This window comes from Dermacentor andersoni, chromosome 7 (genome assembly GCF_023375885.2).
Source record: "Dermacentor andersoni chromosome 7, qqDerAnde1_hic_scaffold, whole genome shotgun sequence".
In the NCBI taxonomy this organism is placed as follows: domain Eukaryota; kingdom Metazoa; phylum Arthropoda; class Arachnida; order Ixodida; family Ixodidae; genus Dermacentor; species Dermacentor andersoni.
The window spans coordinates 159,068,817-159,085,823 of NC_092820.1; the positions used below are offsets into that span (position 1 = coordinate 159,068,817).

Consider the following 17,007-nt stretch of genomic DNA (forward strand, 5'->3'; position numbering starts at 1 on the left):
CTGCTTCCGCATGAAAAAAGAGACTCGCCGTGTTAGATTGTACACATGGAAAGCGAACGCTGCGACACGTTCTTTAAATTGGCCGACTGTTGCAAGCGGTGGCATCATTGCCGTCGTCGAAGTGTATATACAGGCACACTATAATAGAGACATACGTATTTACAGTGCCAAATGAACAATTTGGTGTTTCGTCCCTTGGCGCTCTCCTGCTCGGCCTGACAGGCAGGTGTCACGCAGTGCGTAGCACTGAAAGCGCTTGAGCATACCGCGAAATCTACGCGAGCGTTTTTATAGACAAATGCTCGAAGATTTCTATCACCAGCTGCCACTTGAAAGTGCGTTTAGCTAGCAAGCCAGCAGTAGTGTCTGCGCTTTCAAGCATACACTTGATAATACGAAGATAATGAGACAAAGTGTAAACACATGAATGACAGATTCAATATTTCTTGACACTCGTAAATCTTCAAACCTGCCAGTTGTTCGTTAGTGCGTGAAAAAGTGGAATTTTGTGATGTTTGAAAGCAGACATTGGGTCATCCAAACGTGGCATTGCCTAGGCCGTCGCATTGTATGAATGAATTATCAAATGCATGGGCATTGGAGCAATGAGGTGATGTAGCTGAAAAATGCACCTTTGGTCTCTTTTCACTTTGCCTCATGGTATTCTGTCTCAAGTTTAGCTATTGTCAAAGCAGCAATTTCGACTGACACAGCAACGCTCATCTGAATGGCATCTGTCAATGTCGTAAGTTGTCATTGCTCCTTTCAGCACATATGTTACATGGTCTTTTACATCTTCAGTACGACCTAAATGTGTTTCACAGCTGTGATTGCCTCAGTGCATATAGAAGCAACGAAGTGATCCCAAATACTTTTGCAGAATAACTGAAATGTGGGCAAGTTCATTCGGATTCATGATTATGGCAGATTTGAACCCAACACTGTGTAACACTACTACACAGACTGGCGTTTCGGGTAGTGGAGACAAGATTCCTATTAAAACCTCGTTGAGATTTGACAAACTGTTAGCTAGGTGGGATAAAGTAATTGTGATTCAGAATGGTAGCCTCAACATTGAGCACAAGGCAAGAGGTGAGTTTTTTTATTGTGATCATTTTCTACAAGCATGCACATTAGCGTTACAGTAGTACGAGCATCTTTGTAGCACATCCTTCCCTGTATAGAAAGGGTCATGTTGCTTACTGTTTAGCTGATGTTATGCATTGTCCACTTCTATGGTGTTGATGTCCAGGATCTCTACAAAACGGAACCTCTTTGCTACAGTCGTGTGGCTGCTTGTGTTCTTCTCCCCTAGCCAGAGGCATGAAGGGGGGTTCACGGTCACTGACCAAGTCTCATGTATAACCCGACGTTTCGGAACTACACACGGGTTCCTCGTTCACTGAGTTGGACAGGAAATCGTCGTCACCTATCTAGCCAGCATGTGACGTAATGAACATGCGTAAATGGCAGGCATAGTCCCTGGTGTCTGGTTCATCGTAGCTGACGTCAATTGAACGATTAGCGATTCTAGCAGCCGCCGGGATGACATGTTCTTTTCTTTGGCAACAACAGTGGCATTGTCTCAGTCAATCTTGTGACTATGTTCCTGCGCATGCTCGGCAAATAATAGTCGTGTGACTATTATTTCTTAGATCATGTTTTTTTTTTTTTTCGTTTCCATGCCTGACCAGCCGAACTTTCATCGAATCCTAGATTATGCAGCCAGAGGCAGTGGCACTCGTTGTGTCCTGTTTGAGATGACTGGTCTTTTTGTCCGTGTCTATCCACTATCACCTGGGCTTATCTCCTGGCTGCTGAAGTGTGCCTGCATTTTCCAGGTCAACTACTCGGACATTAATGTCTGGATACAAATTGGGTAGATCTTGTATGCCATGCCCAACATCAGAGTAAGTTTTCTGTTTCTGCCAGCACTTTTGCTCATGCACTTACATTTCCCTCCGGTCCGGGAGTTGTGGAAAGAAGCTGTCTGCAGTAGCTGGAAGTGTAGTCCTAAGCCTTTGGCTCGTAAGCATTTGCACTAGCGAGGAGCTATTTTTCAGAAGGCTCAGTCTATAATCGTGTGTCTTGTAGGCATCACCTGATGCCTCAAGGGAGTTCTTGGATAAGTTTACGGTGGCTTCTGTGAGACCATTGCGCTGTTGGTAGCGTGGACTGCACGCCATTTGTTGGAATTCTTATGAATTGTGCAAACAGCGAGCTGCGCCCTTTTGCAAGCTACAGTTTGTTGCGGTTCACGACCACTACACTATTGCACGCCTTGTGAAAACAAAGAGGCATTAAGTCGCAACCACAGGTCCTGTCAAACTAGCCAGTACTAGCTCAGGATACCCTTACTAGTATTTTGTGACGATGAGCCACCACACCCCTCCAATAGAAAATATGTCCATAGTGAACTTCTGTAACAGCTTTTCTCAGAATCCTAATTGCAGGAGTGTCACCCTTCTCTTAGCCCTGTGGTGCTAGCATGTACGACATGACTTGAAGACATTTGCTGTTTGTATGTATTTATGATGCAGTACTTTGACGTCTTGCTAGGCATTTATTGATTCCAAAGTGGCCTTCAAGTGAGAAGTGCTGGGTGGGTAAGCTCCTGTAGCTTCTTGGGCGCGATGGTTTTATTGCCAAAATATCAACATGTCTTGGACTACATTGTCCTTGTAAAGCCAGAATTATTTCAGAGTTTGCAACACCTTGTCCAGCTCTTTCGAGTGAAAATGCAAAGTTGGCAGCAGCATTAATCTAGCACTTGTTCTTTCTTCAGTTCTTGTAAAGAAGGTGGGGAGAGGCAGCATGCATAGCCTTCAATCTTGGTAGGCCCTTGTGGTGCCTGTTATTCTCCTTCACATGAGAACTTCACAGTGTATCAGCTGCGGGAAAGTCTTTGCCTAAGATGTACATTATGCCTCATAATGTATCAATCATGTGCACACTTTATAAATTGGGAAACAGATTGTTGCCCCATTTATAGAATTTATCTCGAGCTTGCAAGAAAGAAAGCACTTCTTTCTATATCTGGGCATAGCCAGGCATTCTGTCTCTGCTAAATATCTTGAGGCGTATCTAGTAACCATGGTAGAGTGTATAAGCGCGACTGGACGAGGACGAAGAAAGAAACAGATACACAGACACAGCGCTTCACTTTCAACTATAGATTTTATTTTCGCACGCGTCGATAAATATATACCGTGCAAGCGGAAACAAACGTGACAGCAAAAAAAAGAACATTGAGTGGTACATTTCGTTGAACCGGACACGTGTGCAAGACAATGGAAAAAAAGAAAAAACATGTACTACAATCGTCACAAAGACAGACCAAGGAATCGTATCTCCTTTTCCGATAGTGACACCGAAGGCTTGCTTACGCACTTTTGCTCTAATTTTGCTATCTCTTAGGCCTCTACAATCTCCCTCGTCATCCTGCTATGAGCCTTATACAGAACGGAAGTGCTTTCAAACATGGGCTTGCAGGAACAATCTCGGCAGTGAATACCCAAATGGCCCAAGATTACCTTAGTGACGTTGTATTGATGCTCCTTTAATCTCTCGTTGATGCATCTGCCGGTTTGACCAATGTACGTACTTCCGCATGAAAGTGGGATGGCATAGACAACGTTATGAGTACAGGTTACAAATTGTTTGCGATGTTGGGTAGAACATGAGTGCCTTTTGTTATTTTCTGTGTTAACCTGTTTGCACAGCTTCTGTAGGCGCTCAGGGGCAGAGAAAACCACGTCCACTCCCGATTTCGCCGCTATTCTTCTGAGATTATGTGAAATGTACCACTCAACGAAATGTACCACTCAATGTTCTATTTTTGCTGTTACGTTTGTTTCCGCTCGCACGGTATACATTTATCGATGCGTGCGAAAATAAAATCTATAGTTGAAAGTGAAGTGCTGTGTCTGTGTATCTGTTTCTTTCTTCGTCCTCGTCCAGTCGCGCTTATACACTCTACCATGGATTCTAACCAACTAGCCCGCCAACGTGTTTGACACGTCACTTGCGGAAGGCCGAGTCCCTGATGACTGGCTTACGGCAAAGGTTATACCTGTGCACAAATCTGGAGATAAACAGATCATTGAAAATTATCGTCCGATATCGTTGACCTGCGTTTGCTGCAAGCTCCTAGAACATGTTGTAGCGAAGTCAATTTACACGTACATCGTAAATGCGAACTCATTTTTTCCCAAACAACACGGATTCCGACAGCGCCTTTCCACAACAACACAGCTTCTTGAAACAATCCATGACTTTGCCAGCACATTAAACAATAAGAAACAGATAGATGCCCTCTGTCTTGATCTGTCGAAAGCATTCGACAGAGTGGCACATGCAGAATTGATTGTGAAATTGACTTATATGGGAATAAACGCGAAAATAGTAAAATGGATAAGCGCGTACCTCCGGGGCAGAACCCAATACGTAGAAGTGGAACACATTAAATCAAAGCCGTTGAACGTAACGTCTGGTGTCCCACAAGGGTCTGTGTTAGGTCCTGTACTATTTTTAGTTTATATTAATGACATTTCCTCTGCAATTGACGAAGGTATCACGGTGCGACTTTTTGCCAATGATTGCTTACTATACAAAGAAATTAATAGCACAGAAGATCAGACATTACTCAGTGACGCTCTTAGGGCTATAGAAGAATGGTGTGACAAATGGAAAATGAAAATAAATGAGAGTAAAACTGTTGTATTGCGCATGACGAATAAAATACATCATATTTTTTATTTTAATTACACAGTGAATTCTTCGGCACTTTCCTCAGTTGACGTGCTCAAATACTCAGGCATACATATATCCGCAAACTTAAGCTGGTCGAACCATGTTACAAAAATATGCCAAACTGCGGAAAAGAAGCTTTGGTTCTTGCGACGAAAATTGCAGTTAGCCTCACAGTCAGTAAAACTAACAGCTTATTTAACGTACGTTCGACCCACGTTAGAATAGGCCAGCATAATCTGGGACCCTTATCAGTCGGGGTTAATTGAGAGACTGGAAAGAGTTCGACGAGCAGCAAGGTTTATTCTATCGCGTTATGCTCGCACAGATTCAGTCTCCGAAATGCTCGGTTTGCTGAACTTGCCTACGCTCGCGGAACGCAGGCGCATAGCTAGGTTAAAATTCTTTTTTCTTCTCACTAAAAACGCATTCAACATCAACAGCGAACAATATTTGATAGCACGACAAGGTAGAACACTACGGAAAAGCAAATATAATACTTTTCAAATACCTCAGATGCACATTAACACTTACGCATTTTCCTTCTTTCCAAGAACCATTAAAGAATGAAATGAATTACCGGTGTCCACGCGAGAAAGCAACAATGCGGAAGAATTTGAGAAAAACTTAAAGCAACATTGAAAGATTCACGCACGTATACGTGCTTTTTCTCTTTTTTTTTGGAGGGAGGGGGTGTATGACCTTGTTTATTAACACTGCATTTATAATCATATCAATAGGAGTATCTGTAGAATATTTCGCTTATCTATATTCTTTGTTCACTTATGTTCACCTATTAAAACACTATTCATGTACTGCCTTCATGTACTGTACTAATTGCCGAAATACTGCTATTTACTTGTTTTATTTTTGTGCTATATGTATTATTTCAATACCATGTATTGTACTAATTGTTGAAGTGCTGCTTTGACCCACCCGGTAATGGCCGACAGGCCAACAGTATGAGTAAATAAAAAAAACAAAACACGTATCTAGTAACATGTTGCCCATCGTCTTGCTTTTGGCTGAGCACTGCAACTAGACCACAGCACAAAGCATCAGCTGTGATTAGCAGCTGGTCTCTCATTTTGAGGAGCACCAGCCAAGCACTGGATCTGAAGAAAGTATTTCTTTCCATTTTGAGAATTCTGGAACCTGTGTGGGTTCCAGACAAACCATGCTTTGAAAACAGCATGCTGGACAGTGGCTGTAGTGTTTGTCATGTTAGGAGCAAATGAACCTAGATAGGTGGTCATGCCCATTAGCAGCAGTAGTTCTGGAGGATGGTCTTGGCATGTCTGTGACGGCTTTGAGCTTGTTTTCGTTCATGTGCCCCAAGCAGGATATTATTGCGATGCCAAACTTACATTTCTCTTTGTGGATGGCAGCTCTTGCACAGTGGGTGCCCGCAAATGTACTGCAGAGTTCGTTGTGTTGCTGTTTAGTTGAGCACCAACTGATAACCTCGACCATATGGCAAGCAACACATATAAGTTCTGGATGAATATCATTCATATACCATTGTGTTTGATCTGGGGCACACCAGATACCAAATCGCATGAGCAGTTATAGCGAAACCAACGGAACGGTGCTGTATAGGTGGTCAAGAACTTCCTGTAATTTCTCAGGGATTTGCCAAAACCCTGAATTTGGGCATCAATTTTTCATACACCAAGCTGTGACTCGTAGTATCTGAAGGGTATGCTCTACTGCAGGAATTGGATATGATGCTCATAGGGCTTGCTTGTTCAGTTTTTGTGTAATCCATAAAAGTGTGGAGTGCTCCTGATGGCTTCGTCACCACTACCATAAACGTGCACCAAGGAGTTGGCTCTGTCATAGCTGTCGTAAAACCAGTCTTAAACCTGGAGAAGTTTGGCTTTCGTCTTCTATAAAGGTAGCCATACAAAACAGTGAAATATTAGTGCACAGGACACAGGCTCCAGTTTCAACATTGTCATGCAAGCTGCGCAAAGTATTTGAGGATGCGGCTTTGAATCTGCACAACCATTAACATTCTCAATCTGTCTAAGCACTCGACTTCAGCTTCACCATCACCTCTGTGACCTATTTAGCAAATTTATTTGGAAATAGCAGCATTCTGCCTGATGCACGAGATGGAACTTTATGTTGTGCTAGTCGCCTTACACACTGACCACTGTAACTTGGAGGTCACCACCTTCTCGAAATATCACGAACCACATTGTTTTCAGGGTGAGACGAGAAATCGTGTCTAATTATCATGTGACAAAAAGAAATAACTGATGCCTGTGGCAAGGTGCCATTCAAGTGGTTGAGTTCCTCCAGGAGGTAGGGGGTGATACGAGTGAGAACCCTCAAAAGCCAATTATGGCCTTAGCCAAGCAGCCCCAGGTGACATAGTAAAGCTTTTTGGGCACAATGTCATTAGGCACCACCCTATATAATTTATTTGCTTCCACAACATCTTCATGGCTCACGAGTGTCCGGTGGTAAATTTCTGAAGCCACATCAACCTCGATGTAGCATCCCTAATTCCAAATACTTCAATCTGCATGCCACTATGTATGATGGGGGTTACTGGGAAGGAGAATAACGAACAGCTACACATAGATAAAAACTCCCTAAAGGCTGTTATTGTGGAAGCACTGCCCAACATCAACACACGCTATATGATACAATGTTGCTGCTATCAAAGATGAATTCAGTCAGTAATTGAGGATGAAGATGGTTTTACTCAATAGCCTTATAAAAAATGGTAAAAGAAAGCTAATAAATTTGGAACTCATGTTTCGAATCTTGTCTGAAAAAAAAAATCATTAGTATGTCTTCAAATATCTCACGCAGCCGGTAATACTGTTCTACTTCTTCATGACCTTCAGGTATGCTAGAGAACTCTTTCTCATCATTGGGCTAAAAAATGTAGTTGAGCAAAAGGAGTAGACCTAGGTGGCTGACAGGATGGCTCTTCTTTAAGTGCTTTGCGTAGAAGAAAAAAGCATGCAAACATGGGCACTAACATGGGCATGCACTGTAATGGGCACTAACTGTTAGGGATGAAACATGAAAAACCTTAAGGAAAACATTTAGGTTTGGTGGATATGTAGAAAATACACAGAGACTAAAGACAGTGAAGGACAACGAAAAATGTTGGTGTAAGCTTCTTCACCAATGCGTTTGTTGCCTGTAGACAACACCAGGCAGAACTCGGAAAGCGACCTTCACCCCAAGTCGACGTCAATTCTGCGTGCAATTTGTGCATATTGACACAAAGGTGTGGGGCTCCTGCATTGTAGAACAGCGCGCGCAAAGGTCGGCGCCACGAAAGATGATGAAGTGCGTAAGTTGCACGCTCTTGTTCTGCCCCGCTATTAAAGAGAAGCATACATTTTGCAAGACTCCGTCTCCAATCTACGTTAAATTTTTCTGGTGAAGGTGTGGGGTACGTGCTACCACTCCCAGATCGAACACCGTCTACAAGCCCAGTACAAAGTCCGGTCGAGCTGACTCTTGTGCAGGTACGGAAAGCTGCCGACTTCAAGGACTGCCGCCTGAGCACGAGCCTCTACGCAGTCAAGTCGGATGGATGAATACGTTGGTTCCACCTTCTTTCTCGACCGCCCCGACCGAGGTCGTCCTGAACCAGCCGCGAATCCCCACGTCCTTCCATGGGAACACCTTTGAGGATGTAGAGGACTGGCTCGATCACTTTGAGCGTGTCGCAGAATTCAACGGCTGGACTACAGAGCGCAAGCTACGCAACGCCTACTTTGCCCTCAAGGACTATGCACGGACCTAGTTTGAGAACCGTGAGGCAGGGCCCTATCGACATGGGACGAATTCCGACGGCAGCTAATCGGCACATACGCCAGCCTCGATCGCAAGGAGCGAGCTGAATCTGCAATTCAGGCGAGAGTACAGAGGCCGAACGAAAGCATCGCAATGTTTCTCAAAGATATGTGCCGACTTTTCCGACGCACGGATCCGTCCATGCCGGAAGAAAAGAAGCAAAGGAATTTGATGCGCAGTGTCGAGCAAGAGTTATTCGGTGCCCTAATACGCAACCCACCAAATATTGTTGCAGAGTTTCTCGCGGAAGCCGTATCGATGGAAAAGGCACTGCAGCGGCGAACAAGGCAGAACCGCGACGTGTCGACCCTATCGCGTGACTCTCGCTATATCCCTGGACAATATCAATGCCTTGTGGGAGCTCATTAGGCTTATCGTTCGGGAAGAGCTTCAAAAGCTTCAGGTTTCTCCAGCATCAGTACAGCGACCTGCTCTGGCTGAGGTCGTCCGGGAGGAAATCAGGCAGGCAGTCCAAGTCCCAGAGCGAAGTGAGACACCACAGCACAAGGTACGGAAGCCACAACCTCGCATGTCGTATACGGAAGCTGCACAAAGTTCGTTGTCCCTGATTTTTCGCGAGGTGAGCGACGTCCTGAACCTTCTTGGTGTGCGCGCTGTTGAACAAGCCACTCGCCTCGTTGCACGCCATTCATGGCTGAAACACACCCACCTTGCAAGAGCGACGTGTGGCGCTCCGCAGACCGGAGGCCCTTGTGTTTTCATTGCGGTGAAGCCGATCACCTCTACAGAGCGTGTCCCTACCAACGAGCTGGGCTCCGTCAATTTTCACTGAATGCGCCCTGTAGATTGAAGCATACCTCGCGGATGCCTGGACCTCGTTTGCCCCATGATTCCGTGAACCCCGGTCACCGTCATCCGCCCGAAACAGGTCTTCCAGCCCCTATTCAAGCTGAGAGCAACAAGACGTCACTCACTCAGCCCAGTCTCCCGGGAAAACTGAGTCCAGCGACCTGCGGAGGTGAGGTCGCTGATGTTGCGAACGCTGAAGATCCTCCACTGCAACGACCGCTATACGACGTAATTTAGACGCAGAGAAGGCAGTGTAGTTCCGTGTCAGTATCCTGCGACGTACCAGTTACCACAGATGACCGAGAGGTCATGGCGTTAATCGACACGGGTGCGGACACGTCTGTTATGAGCCAGAATCTCGCGCGTATACTGAACGAAGTTTCAACGCAATGGACCGAAACTCAGATTCGTACTGTAGGAGGGCATCTCATAACTCCAATGGTCCGGTGCACGGCACGAGTCAACATTCGGGGCTTCACATACATCAGCGACTTCGTCAATCTTCCTGAATGTTCAAAGGACCTTATACTTGGCATGGATTTCCTTCAGGCAGACGGTGCCATTATCGACCTGCAAGAGTCTAAGAGTCAGCTTCACTACTGCGCAAGCCATAGTGAACAGTAATGACAACGACCGTGACATCACGCTTCGCGTAACTGACGATCACATCATGTTGCCACCCAAGAGCAGCGTGCTTACCCTTGTCCAATGCGACATGGAGGATGCCGCCGAAGGAATTGCTGAGGCAAACATGCCCCTGCTTCTTGAGCACCACATTTGTATAGCCAGAGGGTTTCTTCAGGTGCAAAACAAATGTTCAGTTGTTTTGCTAACAAACTTTAGCAACGAGTATCGGCATGTACCGCGAGGAACGACATGGCTGAACTGAGCTCATTTCTTCACGAAATCACTAATGTTACTGACATTGCCACATTGGAAACCGCATCGTCTCAGCAATCTGGGTTCCCCAGCCTAAAAGAACGGATTCACGTTAACGCCGCTCTGCCAGGCCATCAGAAAGACCGTCTACTGAGTCTCGCGAATGAATTTGTGGACTGTTTTTCAACGTCATCCAAAGTGCGGCGCAAGTCCATCACAAAGCACCGCATTATTACCGACGAGTCTGCACGTCCTGTCCGTCAGCATCCTTACAGAGGGTCTCCAGTGGAAAGGGAAGCGATCAAGCATCAGGTGAAAGAGATGCTCCAAGACGACGTGATCCAGCCATCCACCAGCCCGTGGGCCTCCCCTGTAGTGTTAGAAAGAAAGACAACACACTATGCTTCTGTGGAGATTACAGAAAGTTGAACCGTGTCACCAAGCGTGATGTTTATTCATTGCCACGCATTGACGATGCATTGGATAGTCTACAACATGCCAAGTTTTTTTCTTCGTTGGATCTTAAATCAGGATATTGGCAAATCGAAGTTGATGAACAGGGTCGTGAAAAAACAGCAGTTGTGGCACCTGATGGGCTTTATGAGTTCAAAGTTCTCCCTGTCGGTCTCTGTTCCGCACCTGCCACCTTTCAGCGGACGATGGATACCGTGCTTGCTGAACTGAAATGGCAAACCTGCCTCGTATACTTGGACGATGTCATTGTGTTCTCGAGCACGTTTGACGAACATTTCGCATTACTCGAGGGTGTCCTCACTGCGATCCATACTGCCGGCCTCACCATCAAGCCTGAAAAATGCTACTTCGGGTTCCAAGAGCTCAAATTTTTTGGCCATGTCGTTGGTCCTCAAGGCGTCCGACCAGACCCCGACAAGTTAGCTGCCGTCGCTGAGTTTTCACCACCCACAGACAAGAAGGCTGTCCAACGCTTCCTTAGTTTGTGCGCATATTATGGGCGCTTCGTCAAGGGCTTCTCAAGAATTGCTGAGCCTCTGACAGGGCTTACGTGCGATGATGCGCCTTTCATTTGGGCGGACGAGCAGCAGCAGTCGTTCAATGAATTGCGCAAGCGTTTGCAAGAGGCCCCGATACTTGCTCATTTCAACGAAGACGCTGACACTGAAATCCATACTGATGCCAGCAATGCGAGTCTCGGCGCTTGTGCAGTGGCAAGCTGGTGCGGAACGCCCCGTTGCTTATGCAAGTCTCACCAAGGCTGAGAAAAACTACTCAACCACATGAAAAAGAATGCTTAGCGGTTGTGTGGGCAATTGGTAAATTCCGACCCTACTTGTACGGTAGACCCTTTAACGCTGTCAGCGATCAACCACGCCCTGTGCTGGCTTGCCAACCTCAAGGATCCTTCAGGCAAACTAGCCCATTGGAGCCTTCGCTTACAAGAGTATGATATTACAGTTGTCTACCGATATGGCAGGAAGCACAGTGACGCTGACTGTTTGTCCTGTGCACCACTTTCTACGACCTCATTGGACCCTGACCATGACTTGCCATTTGTCGCCGCATTAGTTATCGACGCCATAAAGATGGCTGAGCACCAGCGCACTGACGCTGAGCTGCTGCCGCGGATCGAACACCTCCAAGGAGTTGAAGGTGTTTTACCCTGCTTGCTCATGCGCGGCTTATCATCATACTACTTGCACAACAACGTCCTTTACAGGAAAAATGGCGGAAGCAGCCCCAATACGTACTTCCTTGTTGTGCCATCGGCGCAACGCCACGACATCTTGCGAGCCTGCCATCATGAGCCATGCGCGGGACACCTGGGATTCGCCAAGACTTTAGGCAAGGATACGACAGAAGTATTACTGGCCCCGGCTTTATTCTTCTGTGCAACGGTACATGAAGACCTGCCATGATTGTCAGCGCCGCAAGAAAGCACCTGTTAAACCGACTGGCTTTCTCCATACTGTGGACCTTCCTCAAGCACCGTTCCAACAAATAGGAATGGATCTACTTGGGCCATTCCCAGTGACCTCTTCGCGCAACACATGGATAGTCGTCGCTACCGATTACTTAACCTGGTACGCCGAAACCGAAGCTATTTCGCAAGTAATTTTATATGAAGTGGCCAAGTTCTTTGCACGCCACATCGTCCTACGACATGGTGCACCGTCTGTTTTCATCACTGACCGCGGTACAGCATTTACAGTGGAACTTATGCAGGATGTTCTCCAGCTGATGCATAGCTCTCACCGCAAGAACACTGCATATCACCCTCAAACCAATGGATTAATGGAACGTCTGAACAGAACACTGGCTGATATGCTCTCCACGTATGTCGACGAGAGCACAAGACGTGGGACGCGATCTTACCCTATGTGAATTTCGGGTATAACGCTGCTGTACAGGAGACTACACAGTTTACGCTGTTCCAACTTGTATATGGGCGCCACGTCAGGTCAACACTTGACGCCATGCTACCTATGGCTGATAATAGCCCGACCAGCGAACACGTAGAAGAGTTCGTACAAAGAGCCGAAGAGGCACGCCAGCTTGCTTGGCATCGTATCCGGAGCCAACAGCATACCGCCGCCCTTCGATACAACCAGGGTCGACGCGACATCAATTACAATACCGGCGGCTGCGTGTGGGTCTGATCGCCCGTCCGCCACTGTGGACTCTCAGAAAAGTTGATCCGCCGGTATTTTGGTCCCTACAAGGTTACATGCCGCCTCAGTGACGTGACCTACGAAGTGGTCCCCTGCAGTTCTGACCTCAGTTCACTCCGTCGTCGTCTTCCCGCTGAAGCTGTTCGTGTAGTGCGCATGAAACCATACTATGCGCATACCTGAATGCTGAGATGCACCTGAGGAGCTCCATTTCTTATGTAGCTGAAAGAACTTTTTGACGCAACCGAGACGGTCGCTCTTCTCATGGGAGGCAATTGACACAAAGATGTGGGGCTCCCGCACCGCAGGACGGCGCGCGCAAAGGTCGGTGCCACTAAAAACGGATGAAGTGCGTAAGCTGCACGCTCTTGTTCTGGCCCGCCATTAAAGAGAAGCGTATATTTTACAAGACTCTGTCTCCAATCTACGTTACAATGTAGTCGTTGTCGGGTGTACAATTAAGCTTTATATTGCGTGTTTTACACATTACTCATCTGATGCCTTAGCAGCGAAGGTTTTTCCTCTGCCTTTATTGTAAAAAAATGTTTGGGAAGTGCCCACGTGCATCTGCTTTTTTTTTTTTTTTGTGCGTGGCACATGTGCTGTTGGCCTGGAACTGATTCACAATAGTATTACCAGCCATAGCGTTCAGGGCCCCGTGTTGCTGAAAATCCAGCAGTGGTGTTGGCGACCTTTTCCATATGAGAAAATTAATCCCGAACCATGCATCCCGATTGATACAGGCCCTCCACGGGGCATATAGGCGTTACTGAACTAATTAAAATTCTTAAAGTAGGATGTGTCAAAAATTCATAAAGTGTGACTTGCACACAACTTTGAGACATGATAGCGTTGGATTGTAATTTGAATATGCGAGAAAACATAATTCTGTTGCGCGGAAACTCAAACACAAACCCCTTTCCCAGCTGCCATTTCAGGTCTGTCTTAGGAGTGGCACGCCCCAGAAAGCTCGCCTTCGTGCATAGCGTTTGCCACCAGCATTTCCAGGGAAACATTACAGAAGCATAAGCTGCAGCTGCCCGGAAGCGTGAGAAGCAGCCAGGGCTCTTTTAATGCTATCGTGTTCCACTCTTAAAGGCGCAGCTTAAGTGTCCTCCAACCTTTTTTTTTTTTCGCTGTTTGGGGACTGCCTTCTTGAAGGTGTTGCTTCGTTTCCTTTCTACTGTAGGGCGAATGCAATATCTGCTTTGAACAACAGCAAAGCCACGTTTTGATTGCACTTGATGCACTGGCGCGGCATCTCTCCTGAACACTATCCAACAGTTCACTATGATGTTATCACTGAAATAGAATACACAGGACACCTTCGTGTACCACTTCATCTACCTCGAAGTAATATGCCATAGCTCTATGATCATATCCTTAACATCCACTACTTTCTTGGATTCATTTCAGATAGCTGGAATGTACAGACTAAAAAAGCTCGGAAGCGCTTGCACTCTTTGGAGAATTTTGTATGGGCATTTTCAGGCTGTTCTGGTGACACTAAAAAATACTGGCTCTCCTGTAATCGAGAGTAGATGTAAGCATGAAATGGCTGCCGACAAAGCAGATTGATTGTAGGTGGTACTAGCCACAATCTTAAAATGGGTGTAGCGCACATTCGCAATGGCACACCCCACCCCACTGCATCACGCAACTGTACACTGGTCCATATGGAAGCAAGTTTCCTGTCAAAGACAGAACCCCATTTCAAGTCTCGTCTCGGTCCACCATATGTGCCGTGGACCTCGCGGACTGCTGGCATTGAAAAGAGCACAAGCAACTGTGTCTCAGTGCCAAAAAATGACAATCAAGTGTACAGTGCCTTGTATCTGCCTCTGAACGTCGCTATTAGAAGTGACAAATAAAACTTCAGCGTACTAAAAGTTACAGCTTGAGTGATATTGTGAGCAAATATTTAGAACTCAGAAGCAATATTTTTTGTAACATGTTTGGGAAGTAACTAGCATATGTATTGCAGTCTTGACTGTTTGCCCGGATGAGCTGGTTTGAGTGCCAGGATAATGGCTCTGGCTTTTGGTTCATTGAAGGTGGCTGACAACAGGAGCTAAAAGCATTTCATGCTTAAAATGTCTGCAGCAGCGGCACTGTTCGGTTAGTCAAGGACCTCATTTCATGGCCCTCATTCTGACACCTTCGAACACTGTCTCTGCCTTTGTAACGCTTCCTAGAATTTATCCTTCAAATTCTTATGTGAAAGAACCATGCATCGATTTTGGCGTATTTCTCAAACTGTACGAGCAGAATTGCTGCTGATTTCATAAATACAACCTGTAAATCAATACAGCAGAATTGTTAGTCGAAATATGTAATCCAAATCAAGGAGCCATTCTCAAGACGATGTTCCCGCTGGCACTGATGCGTGGCATTCCTGGCTTTGGTGAAATCTTTATTCTACATTATAAAGCATGAAACATTCACAGGTGCTCTTCTTTCCTTCTTTTTTGAGCTTTGCTGTTTCAAGGAGCTTTGCCCTTTGAGTGGCAGCAGCCTTGTTGACATAACTTCTGACTCACGTATTTAACATTTTTGCACAGATTGGTCAAGGAGTAGCCAGATTTTGAGAAGTACATCTTTAGCAGAGTCTATAGGTGCTGGCTTTTGGTGTGGAGAGACAAGCAGCTTCATAGCTTCCCTCCTGTCTCTTTTCATTGCGTCAGCAAACTGAAATGAAAACTCTCGAAACAGTATATTTGTTAATGAGGAATCTTTGCAAGGCACATGGTGAAGCACATGCCGATGAATTGCTTCAACCTTTTACATTAAACAAATTATGCCATGTGCTGTCGAGAGGCAAATAAAGCTGTTCGCTTTAAAAATTAACAATAATCTCCACAGTTTGTGAAGTGATTGAGATATTGTTACCCAGTACCTTCAACAAAGATGTTATGGGAAACAGTGCAAGGAACTAGCATACTTACACTAATTGCAGGTATTTGGCAGAGTTGTATGGGAGACAAGATAGCCAACCAATTTTCCTTTAATGCATGTGAGCTTTGTCATCTTCATGGTGTAATGTAATCTTTTCAGGTAGCGGATAAAGAATGTGTGGCAACATGAAATGGCCGTTGACGACACAGGCGAGTAGTGGATGCCACACTTCAGTTCTAATTAAAGTTACATCAGCACAGAGCATGTATGCTACGACCAAGTTGGGTCCATACTTTGGATTACCATGTACAGTGTCACTCTCTTCTGCATTCCAGAAGATGGAAGCCAGTGTTTCTTTGCTGTTGCCATTTCAATTTAGTATATTTTCATGTTTTCATGCTCTGCAAAATACAGCCAGAGGTTGCACAGTCTTGAAATGAAGACTACTTTTTGTGTTTTCAAGATAAAATTTTAGCTATAATAAACGGAATTTCCAAAAAACAAATTTTATGTTTGGCCTGCCTTCTTTTGGGTGATCAGACATGGGAGCCATTGAGGCATCATGGCTCATACGTGCTGCCTTTATGCTTGAGAGGTGTGTGCACAATGCTCCTTGCATGTTGAAAAAAAAAAATGGAGACCATCCATAATTGGTCTTGGTTTGCTTTCTTAGCCACAAGTGTTATCTGAAAATATAGCTGCTTTTTGTTACTCTTTCTGGCGGTGCGTTTTAGATACATAAAAATTATGATGGACGTGCATGTTCAGTGTGATTGCAGGAACGAAAAACTTTACTGGAAGATCCTTTGCAAGAGATGCAAGTGCTTGCCCATTTCATGAAAAAAAAAGGCTTTGTTTTCATTGTATACAGTAATCTAAGGGTCAGGCAGACTTGATCACAAAAGCAAAGAGAGAAATTGGTTGACAGAGAAATCCAAAGCCTGCTGACCACATCGTAACTGTCTAGCGCATAGATGACACCTGCACGTTGGCCAACAGCATGGGAAAGGAGAAGGGATGGAAAGATGAAAGAGATTGCCATGAAGCACATGTGGTGAAAAGGAGAATGAAGCAAAAATTCGTAGCATTCAGAAAAAGCTAGATATTCTTGATGCGAAAACTGAAACATTGGACAAATAATTAATAGCGACCTTTATCAAGTCTTACCGCCGTATTCAGCAATACATATTGAAGCTCA

At 45.4% G+C, this 17,007-nt stretch overlaps 1 long non-coding RNA gene across 1 annotated transcript; it reads left to right on the top strand.

Moving 5' to 3' along the window:
- Positions 1-1,102: 1,102 nt before the first annotated feature.
- Positions 1,103-16,314, top strand: LOC126539933 (uncharacterized). The gene is made up of 2 exons (XR_008614357.2): positions 1,103-1,910; positions 15,969-16,314. It is a non-coding gene; the product is annotated as an uncharacterized lncRNA (long non-coding RNA).
- Positions 16,315-17,007: the final 693 nt, after the last annotated feature.